This window comes from Podarcis filfolensis, assembly GCF_964270895.1.
Source record: "Podarcis filfolensis genome assembly, chromosome: 14".
Lineage (NCBI taxonomy): Eukaryota > Metazoa > Chordata > Lepidosauria > Squamata > Lacertidae > Podarcis > Podarcis filfolensis.
In genome coordinates, this window is record NC_139616.1 from 12367988 (window position 1) to 12383594 (window position 15607).

A 15607-nucleotide genomic window follows, 5' to 3' on the forward strand; every position below is an offset into this window, starting at 1 on the left:
CCTTGGCCTGGCCTTAACCATTTTACACTTAAGTAACATTAATGGTTTTGGTGATGTTGACAGGCCTTGTGTGAGTCCTTAATATTCCCTTCTTTGTGATGAATTGAATTAGCCTTAGCTTACTGCTATATGGGAGTGTCCCACTGCGCATTCTATTTATTATACGGTGCCTAGATTTTTCACATATACATTTTTATTGACTGCCTCCCTATGATGTGTCATTTGCCATGTTTGTTTTTGTGATTGAATGGAACAGCAGCAAGGTAGCAATAAATTTTGTCTAGACAATTTAGTGACAAGTTGGTGTGATGAGCATTAATCTCCCCAAACTCAAACATGCAATGAATAAAATATGGATTGCAAACCTTCCAGAACACACAAAGGTTGTAGTGTCCTTCTAACTAACCTACCCAAGAGCTAAACTAAGCAGTCTGGATAGCCTCATTGCTGATCAGGCTTGATTCCAATTACATCAAATCTTTTGTTCCACACAGGCCAAAAAGAAAGGAAGGAAGAAATGCAATCTAGTAATTCTGTAAACCAAAGATTTGGGATTTCTTTTGTTTTGATTGTTTCTAAAGTAACTTTTGAAATGTTCTGACTAAAAGTATCAAAGGAATTGGCTAGCACATTCCTTCTCCGGTGCATAAAGAGCAAAACTTTAAAGATATTTCAGTCTCATTGTATATCATGCCAGAGGGAACGTTCCTCATTCATACTGTTAAGGGAAGGTTAATTTCAAAATCTCGTCCGTAAAAAATTGAGAGAAGATACATTTTAAAGCTCAGTTTTAAATGAAAAGGAAAATATATTTCTTTTTCCAGATTTCAACAACTGCTGGAGCATTATCAAAGGGCATCCCTAGTTAATCATCATGCCTCGAGATTCCTATATTCAAAAAGGGTTCGATCCAGTGGGAAGTTCCATTAAAATCTGTGGGAGATGCTCTGAGTTGCGTAGGAACATAGAAAGCAGTATTGTCTGCACTAACTGGAAGCAGCTTTCCAGGATATCAGACAGGGTTATCTTCCATGGAATATTAGCTATGTATATTGCCACAGATAGACTCTGTTTTTAGTCCTACTTTTAGAGAAAACAGTTACCAAAGTTTCAGATAAATTCTTGAGGCTGCAAAACTGTCTTGTTGCTCACATCTTTTAAAGCACAATAAAAAGAAAGCATTTAAACCACCTCTGGCATACTTCTTAATAATTTTTGCAGGGAAGATCAGTACAGTTAACAAAGAAATGTTTTAATTTTAATTAGATCTAAATAGGATTATATAAAACACAAAATATTATGCAAAGAAGCTTACGGATGTTAGATTTGCCACTATGGAATGCCCATGCTACAATGGATTGATGGTATTAAAATTCATTGTGTAAATGAGCAAAGGGGGGGGGGGGGCGGTACTTATTTATTCTATCTAGCAAATACTGTATCCCTGTAAAAGTACCCTCTAAAGTGTTTAATTCATTCATTACTGCTAAATGAATGGATCTAGGAGCAAGTCCAAGAGTCTAGATCAGGAATGGTGAACTCTTGAACCACCAGACCTTGTTGGACTACAGCTCCCATCATCCCTGGCCATTGGCCAAACTGGCTGGGTCTTGCCATCCACTGGGATTTGCCATCCACCCACATCTGGAGGGCCCCAGGTTTGCCATCCCTGGTCTAGAACATGATCAATCAGAGATGAAATAAATAAAATTTAGAACAAACTCAGGGGGAAATTGGTTCTCGAAATATCTATAGAATGCCGTTATTTTGACCAGCAAGGGTTTATCATAAGAGAAAGAACGGAAAACTAGGAAGAACTGATGATTTATTTACAGACAATACTTTTACTTTGTGTGATGAGTTGATTCAACAGGGGTTATGCATTTCTTTTCTTTTTCTTTCTACAATTTCAAGGCTGTCTGGTATCTATTTAGGCTAATCGGAATCTGCTCAGACCACCTACTGAATTTGAAACACTACATCTTAAAAGGGGTTACTGTCCAAAATATGTGGCATCTTATCAGAAATTCAAGATATATAAGCACAGGAGTTAAAAATAGGTGGGGAAATGTTTTGAACAACTATCTCTGATAGGGGCTTGTTTGCTATATGTAATGATGATTTCAACATTTGGAGAAAGGTGAATTTTGAAGGGTGGGCATGCTCTGGTTCACAGCTTCCCCATCAAATCTCTTCCCCATCCCTATGAAGATTTTATTTTTATTTTTTTGCAAAAAAATTATTAGTTTTTACAATACCAACGACAAACAAAAACATAAAACAAACAAAACATAACAAACATAAATCATAACCTTATTGAAAATAACAGTTATTTACTTTGTAGAATGACTTCCTCGTTTCCCCTTAGTTGAATTTCATTGCATATCCTTATAACGGTTTTCCAAATCCCAATTTTAATACCCTTTAAATTAAACATTAACATCTTTAAATCTTCTCCTTCTTGTATTAAACATATTATTTTATCAGTTAACATAAATACAATCCTAAGCCCATTAAGTATCTGGAGGCTATTTCCAGTTATTTTAGCTTAACAAATTTAGCTAAATAATCATTAAATTTCTTCCATTCTTTGTGGTGTTCCTCCTCCTTCTGGTCGTGGACTCTTCCGGTTAGATCGGCTAGCTCCATAAAATCCATCATCTTCATCTGCCATTCTTCTACTGTTGGTAATTCTTCGGTTTTCCACTTTTTAGCTAACAAAATATGAGCCGCAGTTGTGGCATACAAAAATAAATTAACATCTTTCTTGGGCAATTTCGAACCTGTTATTCCAAGAAGAAAGGCCTCTGGTTTCTTTATAAATGATCCCTATGAAGATTTTAAGTGCATTTAGCTGAATTGTCTTAGCTGAATTGTCTTAGGACCACTGGGATGCACATTTAGACCCATTCCTGAGGTCATGTGAATTATCTGAACTATTCACACAATAAAAGTAAACTTCTGTATCTCAGGGAGCTTTTGTATCCATGATGACTCTGCATGCGACTGAGAACCCTGATCCTCCAGAATTCTCAGTCAAGTGAAGACCTTCTGTGGATACACAAATCTCCCTGCTGCAGAAGTTTCATTTCATCACACAGTTGCAGTGCCTGTGGCATGTTTCCACAGTGCCACACTACTTGTCTTCCAGCTTAGGGTGATAATGTCCGAAGAGGACTACAACCTCTTCGCATTCATTCATTAATTTACAGACAATCAAAATCTATAGCACCAATTTTGGGGGTGGGATATCATAGCAGTGCACAGCATAAAATCAACAAGAAAGTTTCTTTCATAAAACAAGTATAAAACACCACAAAAATCAGTAAATCAGTTTAATACATCTCTGGAGCTCTCCCCTGGGAATGTATGAGTGAGCAGGCACCTAAAACTTGTTCCATGGCAATAATCCATCTTCGTGGATTATTCATGTACTTGGATACATTATGCTCTAAACACAAGTGTGCTAATTGATATCATCACATTTAGTCGCCATTGTTACATGTTGAAATATAATTTGTTTCTTTTAAGGGTTTGGAGAGGGAAACTAAATCTAAAGAGGACCCTGAGCTTTAAACTAAACTTAACAGCTTGTATATTCTTGCAGCAGTTTTTTTTTTTTAAGGTTGAAATACTTCATTATCCCTGAACTATTTAAAATGAAAGGATTCTATATCTAGTCACGAAGTATAAAAAGGATATGTATTTATATATCTGGGTCTGTGTAGTTGAATGCGCCAAAGGAGTTGATACATCTGCAGGCTTTGTTGCAAAATGCGTTGAAATTCAGGGATGAATAAGATCTGCAAGGGAAGGGCTTTCCCAACAGCTGGTCTTGGAGATTTGTCTTTGCATAAAAGTTACGGAGCAAAACTTACCCAAAGTACAAGTTACTTCATCCGAGATTGGCTCCAGCATGAAATGCTGCTGTGTTCATGGTGACCGTCATTACCTCTGAAGCTGATGCAATTTGTCAGCCTGGATAGCTCAGTTGGTTAGAACATGGTGCTGATAACCCCAAGGTCGCAGGTTCGATTCCCATATGGGGCAGCTGCATATTCCTGCAATGCAGGGAGCTGGACTTAATGATTCTCAGGGTCCCTTTCAACTCTATGATTCTGTGACCACTTTTGAGAGAGAGATGTCAACCGTTGAAATGCCACTGCATATCGCCTGTGGATTTTTGAGAGCCAGTCCTCAAACATTTTGGGTACTCTGCCCTTGAGGCTCTTAAATTAATGTCAGAAGCATGCATACACCTACATGCTGGACCCTTCTCACTGGTGGCTGCTGCACATGAAGATACGTAGGGCAGAAGGCATGGGAGGCCAACAGTAGGTGGCGGTAGAACAAATGACCGACAGAATCAATTAATTCTAATTTTATCCCCATCCTCCTCCCACCTGAGTTCTTGTACTGATACTAAGGAGGGGGAAGCTGGCAGCCAGGGCTACCCCCCTGGAACTGTTATAAATAAGAAGGCAGGCAGGTGGGGGCTGGTTGAGATCAGTACCCCCATCAGCCCAAATGGGCCATCCTTTGCTGAACTCACTTGCATCAGTAAAGACTTAGGACATTGATGTGAACCAATATATTGGAGCATCTCCACCAAACATACCAGAAACAACAATCCAAGGACAAATGTGGGCTAGGGCATGTGGTTTGTCTAGAGCAAAACAAACCACGAGCCAGGGTTCAACATACTGCTAAGGCAAACTATGGTTTGATAGCATGGCAGCCAGAAAAACAGGGAGTGGCAGAGCAGATGAATTTTTTTGCTGCAGGTATCTGCACACTCATGCATCCATGCTCAGCTTAGCATTGCATCCCAAACCAGCCTTTCTGTGTTTTAGTTAACATTCCAATTTCATTTAAATGGGGAAGTTATCCTAACAAAAACTGAAATCCCATTGATTTGTATAAAGCAGACTGTATAAACCAGATTATGTTCATGTCAGTTTTACGTCAGTTCAGTTCTAGTTGTAGGTGCAACTGCAACTGCGTAGAACAAATCATAGCTGCACATGAATGAGATTGTATGAATTGCTTCATTTCTTCCCCCCCTCTCTCTTTCCATTCTAGTTTCAACATTTAACATCTGAAGGAGGTAAGTACTATCCATCTTTAATGATGGATGAGCCACTGTTTCCAACATTTTAAGCATGCATGTATGTGTTTCTCAAAGTCAGCCTAATGAAAATGTTTCCACTATGGGGATGTGCTAATGCTCTGTGATCAGTATTACCTAAATAAATGGCATATAAGTGGTACTTCTTCTACATTGGCCAGAGATGTTAAATCAAGAGAAACTCCGTCTGGCAAGGTGCATGCAAAGCTGCCTGTGCTGAGTGCCTGTGCCAAGTCTGGCATCCCTTTGCAGCCCAGTATCATCTATTCTGGGACACGGGTGGCGCTGTGGGTTAAACCACAGAGCCTAGGACTTGCCGATCAAAAGTTGGCAGTTCGAATCCCCACGACGGGGTGAGCTCCCGTTGCTCGGTCCCTGCTCCTGCCCACCTAGTAGTTCGAAAGCACATCAAAGTGCAAGTAGATAAATAGGTAGCGCTCCGGTGGGAAGGTAAATGGCGTTTCCGTGTGCTGCTCTGGTTCGCCAGAAGCAGCTTAGTCATGCTGGCCACATGACCTGGAAGCTGTACGCCGGCTCCCTCGGCCAATAAAGTGAGATGAGCGCCGCAACCCCAGAGTCGTCCACGACTGGACCTAATGGTCAGGGGTCCCTTTACCTTCACCTTTTATCATCTATTCTGACTAGCAGTAACTCTTTCAGGCACTGCCACTGGCATCCCTCATCCATACTGAATGGGATCTAGTAACATCTGGCAGGCCACAGGTTACCCACCTCAGAGGGAGTTTGTGCCCTATATAGTAATAGAGGACATATCTGTAGAATGTCTAGTAGTACAGTTCCCCACCCCTAATCTGTCTGAAACCTCGCATGAATGCAGCCTTCTTGGTGTCTTCTCTCGGGCTCTGAAACTCCTTGCCCAGGGAGGCCCAACTAACCCCATCTCCAATGACCTTCCATTGTAGGCGACATCCTTACTTAGAAAGGCAAAATAAAGATCAATAAACAGACTTGTAAATATACTGACACTGGGTTTTTATCAAAAAGCAAAAGACCACAGGTTGCTTTTATTGACGTTTTACAAGACTCATTTTTGTGTTATTTATTTTGTACTGTACTGCTGTCTTATTGCATTTTCTTATAGTTTATTGTATTCACGCCATTGGCATCAGCTGCCTTCTCGCCATTGGTAGAAAGGCAGGATGCAAATTGTAACAGAGGAAGATTTGCAAGTGTACCTCCGTGGCTTTCACTTTCCCCTGGTGTGCAAAGAACTCCCACGGATGACCTCTGTAATGCTTGGTTCTGTGAACACTCCCAGGAAGTGTCAAAGTTAGCGATGCATCATAAATGCTGCATGCTGGTGACACCCATTCCATCAGAATCAGGAGAGGCTGTTAAGGTGCTGGACAGGTGTGGAAGCAGTGATGGATTGGATAGGGGCTATGGAACTGACCCTGAATGCTGATAAGATAGAAGTACTGTGGGTTGTGTACAATCTTTTCTGGGAAGGGTTGTGTAATGGGAATTGGGGTTGCTTGTGCGTAAATTCCAAACTGCTCCCAGGTGTTGGGGTAGCTAAACCTTTCCCTGATTTGACAGCCCTTACAAGGCGACTGTCTCAGTCACTGGCAGAATCCGTCAGTGGGCGTTCCCTGAACTTCTTCCAACATAAAAGCTGTTTGACGCCAAGTCTCCACCTAGCCTCTCTGCGTGGAAGTCTCCTGCGCAGAGTGGGCGTGGCCAGCGGAGGTCCTGGGCTCTCCCCGCTGGACCCTGTGGAAGGGTCTTGGAGCCCTCTCTCCGAAGACCTTCCCTCCTCCCCTTCTTTCCTGGTGTCACGCCGATTTCCTTCCCCAAGGGAAGTGTTCTCCCTCTCCCTGCTGGTCCCTTCTCCTGCATCGTTGGAGAGCCCTACCTCCACTCTGGGCTCCGATGTCAGTTCCCTGACAGGTTGCATTCAGGTTCATAGGCTGGGAGTAATAATAAGAATAATAATGATAATAATAATAATATAAATTATATATTTTAATATTATATTATATTATAATATTAAAATATTTAATATAATTTACTATTATATTATAATATTATAAATATAAATGATAATAAATAATAATAATAAATTATTATTATTATTGTTTATTATTATTATTATTTATACCCGCCCATCTGGCTGGGTTTCCCCAGTACTGTGCTCTGTGGCTTGGGGAGCCTATGCCCGACTTAGCCTGATTTGTCAGCTACAGCCTTTCGTAGACCAGCTTTTAAAAATGTTTTCAGTAGTGATCATTGGCTCCTTTGGGAGGAAGGGCAGGAAACAAGTTAAACTACTTAGAGATTTTATTACAATAAAGAGATAATTATTTTTAAAAATTATAATTATCACTGGTGCTCTGTTATCAGAAAAGAAACCTATATACACAGTGAAAAGGGTCAAATGTAGTCAATCATGTATTGTTCCTGTTGATCCCTCCCCCATATATATATATATATATATATATATATATATATATATGCCCTTAAATTAAGTATATTTTGTCAATGGCATCAGTTCTATAAACTGGAACAGTCACAATTCCTTGGTTGTGTTTGGGATTTAAAAGATCCAGAGATCAAGCAGGAAGTGACCCGCTGGAGCTTAGATCCTTAACAAGAGAGGTGTTTTATCTTTCTTTCTTATAACAAAAGGACAAGCACCTAACCTCTGAAGCTAGATCACAAAGGATGGGTGCTTTGTAGAGGTCTACGAGAATAGCAGAGCACCTTTGGGAAAGAATGTTTTTTAGGCTTAGAATTTTTTTAAAAGAGAAGGAGAGAGAGAGAGAGAGAGAGAGAGAGAGAGAGAGAGAGAGAGGAAAAAGAAAAGTAGATTGCCTTCTCATACTGCTGTAATGTAATATTTTAATTATAGTTTTCAGTGCACTTCAGAGAGTGCCCCTACAGGACTGCTAATTAACCAAGTTGTTCAGCTTTCAAATAGTATCAATCAAAGGATTGCTGGAAATGTCTGGATCTCATTTTCGGAGATTAGAGCATAAAAGAAGGACACTTTGCTCCATTGTTACTCAACTTAAGAGGTCATATATAATGGGCACCACTTGTGTTATTAAAATCTCAGGTGACGTCAGGATGCTGTGCCTGCTCTGGAAAGAGTTTAGGCATTGTGCCTTTTTAAAAAGCATGAAAAATATCCTATTCCTTTTTAAGACTCTTCCAAAAATTTGTGCTGAAGGCCGAAGTGAACTGGACAGCCGTGGGCCTCCAAGACATTTCAAAACTAATTTTGCATGCCCTATCCCAGGTAGTGGTCATCGTTCAAATATGAGTTGGGCATATATCTTTCATGTAATGAAATGGAGGGGATAATTTATATGGTGAATATCAAATAAATTGTAATATATTTAAATGTACCACTCTTAGTATTAAAAAACTGCAGAAGCCAGTGTGGTTAAGAGCAGTGGTTAAGAGCAGTGGACTCGTAATCTGGTGAACTGGGTTCGCGTCTCCGCTCCTCCACATGGAGCTGCTGGGTGACCTTGTGCCAGTCACACTTCTCTGAAGTCTCTCAGCCCCACTCACCTCTCAGAGTGTTTGTTGTGGGGGAGGAAGGGAAAGGAGAATGTTATCCATTTTGAGACTCCTTCGGGTAGTGATAAAGCGGGATATCAAATCCAAACTCTTCTTCTCCTGCACCCCAGCTGAGCCGTAAAAACAAGCTTCCTTATCCCAACCCTCTAGGCGCTGGGGTGAAATTGCCTCAGCTCCCAAGGTGAGAGCTGCGGCAATTTCACCTGGCGCCTTGCAGGCTGAGGCCAACGCAGCTTGTTTTTTCAACATTGCGGTATATCGCCAGACCTGGTGATATACCGCAATGTTGAAAAGCTGATATCGCCCAGCCATAGACCAGGGTTATTATAATGTCAATGGTGCTGATCTATCCCTGCACAGCTCTGGATTTGGACCACAGTCTGTTATACCAGCAATTCTGGTATAAACACATTCCAGGTACAGATGAGTACAATCCAAATTCCCTTATTGCCCTCCTGTGTCCTTTCAGTTAAAATAACAATTGACTTGTGAGCATTAAGCAAATTCTGAATCCCAGTTATTGGTAAGGCATGAGTTTCTGTTCTGCAGAGGTTTTGTACGGGCATCAAATATTTAAATGTTAGGACCTATACCTACACACAAAAGCTCATTACAGTATTTCAAACTATTCCCATCTTTAATGTGTATTTTGGAAATAAAAAGTCATTTCTTCTTTAAACAACGTAATAACAAAAAATGTGACTGCTGGCATTGCAATGCTCCTGAGTAATTTGTAATTCTTTAGGTTTAAAAAAAAATCCTTTCAGTTCCTCAGTAGTGTGTTTATCTTGCTAAGCCACGTAGCGGTAAAGCTTTGTGGATTAATGCCTTTGAATCTGGAAAGTTGCTTCTGATTAGACATTCTCTTGGCTGCTGCTGCCATTTCTTTACTTCTTCTACACAATAACAAACATGATTAGTTCCAATATATCATGCTCTCCTTAACCTGCTTATAATTGGGAGAATCTACTGTACATATCCTTAAAGTCAAACTCACTCCGAAGATTGACAAGTAATTACAAGAGAAGCGGTCTCATCTCTGGTAATTACAGTTGTCACCATCAATCCAATTAACCAGGATAACTGACTCAATGGACTGTAGTCATCAAAGCTTTGCTGCTAAATCCAGATTGCTTTGTAAGGGGTTTTGTTGTAGAGGGAGGGTATTCTTCGAGATTTTTCAGTTTCCCAAAATAGTTTAAAGTGAGAGGATAATGGAAGTTTTTGAAGAGAAATCATACACACACACCCCGCCTCCACAATAATGGGCCTTTTTTTTGGTCTTCTCATTCTGTCTCTCTGACTAGCCCTCCTCTCTAGTTGCCATTGGTTGATCTTCTCTGACATCACAGAGAGTCTAGGCAGCCTTGGGCCAGGGAAGTGAGATCTTAGAATTCAAATTACACAATCCATGAGGAGTTTTAAATTAAGTCATAGAAGCATTGTCCATACACTGTGGGTTGTATCAAATATTACTCCCGCTCAGAGTGGATCTGTTCCAATTAATGGACGCAACTAACTCAGGTCATTTAATTTCTATGGGTCTACTCTGAGTACATGGTTGTCAGAGGAGTGTTGGGAACCAGGTCCTGACAGCAGACATGTAAAGATAATTAATTCACCTGTCGGCCACACAACTTGTCAACTGCAATCCATGGCCACGTCCCACAGATGATGGATCTGTCTTGCCAGAAATCGTTCATTTGTTTGCACCCTTCAGAAAACATTCCGAAAGCTAGCCCATTTCATTTGAAGGAGAAGCCTTCATCTTGCTTTCAGTCGGGTCTAATCTGCTGTCCTGCAATCTTCCATGTTTACCCAAGGCAATGACAAAGCTGGTCTGGTTGACAGGCTTTCCCATCCCCCTCCTTCCCCCGACCCGTCTCCATCTGCTACTCATCGATTTCCTGTTATATTTTTAGCTACGTCCATTTTAAATAGAGTGCGCCATAATGACATCTTGGGGGGGGGGAGAGACTGTCTAGGCCTGCTGTGTACATCATTGCACACCCCACACAAGCACTATTGTTTACCGTATTTTTTGCTCTATAAGACTCACTTTTTCCCTCCTAAAAAGTAAGGGGAAATGTGTGTGTGTGTTATGGAGTGAATGCAGGCTGCGCAGCTATCCCAGAAGCCAGAACAGCAAGATTGCTGCTTTCACTGCACAGCGATCCCTCTTGCTGTTCTGGCTTCTGAGATTCAGAATATTTTTTTTCTTGTTTAGCTCCTCCAAAAACTAGGTGCGTATTGTGGTCTGGTGCATCTTATAGAGCAAAAAATACGGTATATACCAAGCCGGAAAGAACTGCAACCCCTTTTGCATCAACTCGCTAGCCCTGTTTGGGAATTCAAGAAAGGCAGCATTAATTGTTCTAGGAAGGAGAGTGGAACCTCAGACACTTATTCTGCTAATGCTACCCTATCCCCCAGGTTGCCCCCCCCCCCAGGTCAGTGGAGGCTGGTCAGTTATGGCATATGTGACAGTACCCTACCAACCCCTGTTTACCCTCAGCCAATCCCTACCCGCCGATCTTCTAACTTACAACCAGTCCAGGGAGTTCAAGAGCATTGCCTGCCAACTTCCTTCGTTATTAGTACAGCAGTACCTCGGGTCACATACGTTTCAGGTTACAGACTCCGCTAACCCAGAAGTATTCCCCCGGGTTAAGAACTTTGCTTCAGGATGAGAACAGAAATCGGGCTCCGGCGGTGCGGTAGCAGCAGGAGGCCCCATTAGCTAAAGTAGTGCTTCAGGTTAAGAACAGTTTCAGGGTAAGAACGGACCTCCAGAACGAATTAAGTACTTAACCCGAGGTACCACTGTATTAGCATTAGTATTAGTATTTATATTTATATACGGTGGTACCTCAGGTTACATACGCTTCAGGTTACATACGCTTCAGGTTACAGACTCCGCTAACCCAGAAGTAGTACCTCAGGTTAAGAACTTTGCTTCAGGATGAGAACAGAACGGCAGCAGCGGGAGGCCCCATTAGCTAAAGTGAGCTTCAGGTTAATAACAGTTTCAGGTTAAGTACAGACCTCCGGAACGAATTAAGCACTTAACCTGAGGTACCACTGTACTGCCCCATATCCACAGGTCTTAGGGCGGTTCACAAGATAAAATCAGAATATAAAACAACAAAATACATAATCAAAACTTTAAAAAAATCCAATAACACACACACACACCCCACACACTTTAAAAGGGCATAGGATGTCAGTCAAATCAACCAAAGGCCTGGTTAAAAAGGAACGTTTTTGCCTGGCGCCTAAAGGTGTGTAATGAAAGTGCCAAGCCAACTTTTCTGGGGAGAGCATTCCACAGATGGCGAGCTGCTGCAGAGAAGGCCCTGTTCTCGTGTTGCCACCCTCTGGACCCCTCGAGGAGGAGGCACACGAAGGAGGGCTTCAGAAGATGATATCAGGGTCTGGGGTAGGTTCCTATGGAAAGAGGCAGTCCTTGATGTATGGCGGTCCTGAGCCATTTAAGGCTTTATAGGTCAAAACCAGCACTTTGAATTGGGCCCAGAAACTAATTGGTAGCCAGTGTAGTCAGACCAGGATTGGTGTAATATGCTCAAACCGTCTTGCTCGGGTGAGCAACCTGGCCGCTGAATTCTGCACTAGCTGATGATGTTTCCCAACCGTCTTCAAAGGCAGCCCTACATATAACACATTGCAGTAATCTAACCTTGAGTTACCAGAGCATAGACAACAGTAGTTAGGCTATTCCTGTCCAGATAGGGGCATAGCTCGGCCACCAGCCGAAGCTGATGGAAGGCACTCCGGGGCACTGAGGCCACCTGGGTCTCGAGCTACAGCAAAAGATCCAGGAGTAACCCCAAGCTATGAACCTGTCCTTCAGAAGAAGCATAACCCCACCAAGAGCCAGCGACCTCCTGCCCAATCTGCTTTTTGAAACTAGAAGGGACTTTAAAAGCTATTTATAGCAGGGCACGTGATGGATGCCATTTGTGTCGACGCACGTGTTCTTTGTGGGACAAGGACTGAAAAGAAGACCTGTTGAGGGTACACGAGGTAGACTGCTTTGTTTGTTAATGTCGGATTTGAAAGCTCACGGTGCACGCTGTAAGATAAAGGCACAAGCTTCACAAAGCCATCACTTTGGGGGAGCAACCAATAGGGGGCACCCTCAGAATCCTTGTCGTCATGAAAACACTAACATTGCAGCATATGTCTTGGCGCGTTGGTGTGCGTTTTGCAACAAGTATCTGTTATGTACTGAAGTTCTCACCAGGGGGATACTGTAGATAGTTATGCAAATAAGAGATCGAAAGTGATGTTCAGTGATTGGATAGTTTTAGAAAATTGTTACAGTTACGTTGTACTGGAGCTCTATATAAGCAGGCTGACTGAGCCCTTCAGTTCAGTTCTGTTCTGGCCTGTGAATGAACAAGAGCTGTTTGAAGAATCACTGTGTCGTCTGATATGTTCACCCACAACTTAACAGTATCCTCCGGCTCAGGGCCCCAAACCCAAAGGAAACATTACCGTCCTGGGAGTCCAAGAAAAATGCTCTATTTAAGAATGGGTGTTCTGCCACAAAAGCTGTGACACTTCCTCAAAAGGTTGGGGGAAGTTGTCCTTTCATCTTTTGTTACTTTGCTATGGCTTTATGAAGTGCAGCACCATACGTTACATCTTTCAGCATCTTTCAGCACCATCTTTCAGCATTCCCTCCTCTGTGTTGATATAGCTATAAATAAGGGAAACTACAGCAACTGACGCTTGAAAATGCAAGGCCTCATCCCAGCTCTTTTTTCTTTAGTTCCTTCGGCAATATAACCCGTGCACAGTAGATAAAAACCCTGGAGTCACTCTGCTCTCTTATTGACCTCATTGGTAGCGAAATTTATTACAGCAAATCCCCATAAAAATGGCTCCAATCATTTCGAGACTTTACAGGGGGGAAATATTGCCACTAAATTGTGTTTTGTTTTTTTTTGTTTGTTCCTTTCCTTCAGCCTCAGCATCACTGTACTCTAGCTCTCCCAGCTGAGTCTAAGCCATGCCTGTCTTAGCTGTAAGGCAGGTTTATGATGCCCCCTTGTCAGATTTCTGACTCTATTTCTGTTTGCATGGCTGCCACAGAAAATATAGCGGAGCTGGTCGGTATGATGATGATGTGCTACATGTAATGGCAAAGCGTGTTCTCATTAATGGAGAGCACGTGTTGCGGTGGGGTCTGGAAGGCCACCCCTTTGTTTCTGGGCGGGTTAGTTTGGATGATCATCCACAGTGATCGGACAGTTGGGTTGTTGGGCAAATTTTGGTGTTGCCATTTAGGGGGTTGGACCAAAGGTTATAAAATGAAGTCATGCAGCTCTGACTAGGCACTTTTGCTGTGTGCATCGGATCACCTGCCCACCCTCCCTAATTTTAGGAATCTTGGTTGACCTTGCTATGCCTGTCATGGGGTCGCCTGATTTTGGGGCAGGGGCCTGGTAGGAATTTTGTCCAATTGACTGATTGGCTGGTGCCATTTGGTTTTTGCCTACTGCGTAGCAAATCTTCACAACTTGTAAGGTTGTGGTTAGGCAGTGGTTAAAAAATTGGTTGGTGGAGGGGTAAGGATTGGCGGTGCCTGCCCCTCCAATGCTGCTGTGGAAAGGGAATTCCATTAAAGGAATCCAGGGGCTTGCCATTCTTTCGTCCGTACCCCTGAAGGGGGCTTAGGGCTGTGCAAGCCCCAGGGAGCATGGGGGGGTGAGGGTCTGGTGCCCAGCTCCATGCTCTCCCCAATATTGTTTTCCCTTACTGGCTTTCGCTGGAATCCGGAAGTCAGTTCTGTTCCTAGGCGTGGGGACAGATAGTCATAACCAATGCCTAAGCAACCACTTGCATTTATGTATTTTAATAAAGTTGTGGCCAAAATTATGCCAAAAACCTTAAACAAAAATTATGTGTGAAGTGTGAATCATTTGGGGGTGGATTGGAGGACCTCAACATGCAAACAAAGTGCGTAGTGCCCTAGAATCATAGGAAGCCAACTTACGCTATGTAGGACCATTGGTCCATCTAGTTCAGTACTGTCTACACGAACTGGCAGCAGCTTTCCAGGATTGCAGACAGGGGTCTGTCCCAGTCCTGCCTGAAGATGCTGATGGTGAAACTGGGAAGCTCTGCATACAAAGCAAATGCTTTGTGAGGCTTCAGGGAATCCTGTCCCTCTCATGGTGGCAGCCAAGAAGCAGATAAATGAGAAGAGCTCTTACCAAGTGCTTTGTTCAATATTCACAGTGAGAGACAAAGGAATGCAGTCTATCTTAGATAATGACATTGCTCCAAGTAGAGTCCCACCCACCCCTCTCCAATTCTACGTCATCCCTGTGCTGGCTGATCTGAGCTTTCTGCCTCTGAGCTTTCTGTTCTCCTACTCTCAATGCACGCCAGGTCCTGAGAGGGTGTGTGTGTCAGGAATGCTTTCCAAAGACATTGAGTCTGTCAGCTGTCTCTCCCCTGGTTCTTCTTCTTCCTGCTGCTCCTCTCCCAATATTTCCCAGCTTCTCCCCTTTGCAGCCTCTGAACTACTGTTGCAAATCACTGTTGCAAATCTATACTGTCCTCCTGTTCTCAGGAAGATTCGGGAGGGGCGGTCCCTACCATTCCTCCTCAGTCCAACCCCTGACATGCTTTGACACTGAGCTACATCGCCTTCCCAAATAGGAAGCTTTTGTATACAGAGTCAGAGCCATTGCTTCATCTAGACTGATATTGTCTACACTGGCTGGTAGCACCTCTCAAGCTTTTGAGACAGGGTCTCTCCAAGTCCTTTCTGGAGATGCTCAACATTCTGTAAGCACTGAGTATTTTCAGTCATTATTGGATGGTTTTAGAGGGGTTCCCCCCCTTCTTTAAAGAGAAGAGACTGGCAGGCTCAGAGTTTTCTCCCCAACCTGCTGG

At 42.7% G+C, this 15607-nt stretch overlaps 1 protein-coding gene across 2 annotated transcripts in view; it reads left to right on the forward strand.

Moving 5' to 3' along the window:
* Positions 1 to 15607, forward strand: part of SEMA6D (semaphorin 6D) — a 425926-nt gene that overhangs the window by 254664 nt on the left and 155655 nt on the right. For both annotated transcript variants that reach the window (XM_083586317.1, XM_083586320.1), the window contains exon 4: positions 5083 to 5107. The gene's annotated coding sequence lies outside the window, so the exon portion shown is untranslated. The remainder of the gene's footprint in view (positions 1 to 5082; positions 5108 to 15607) is intronic.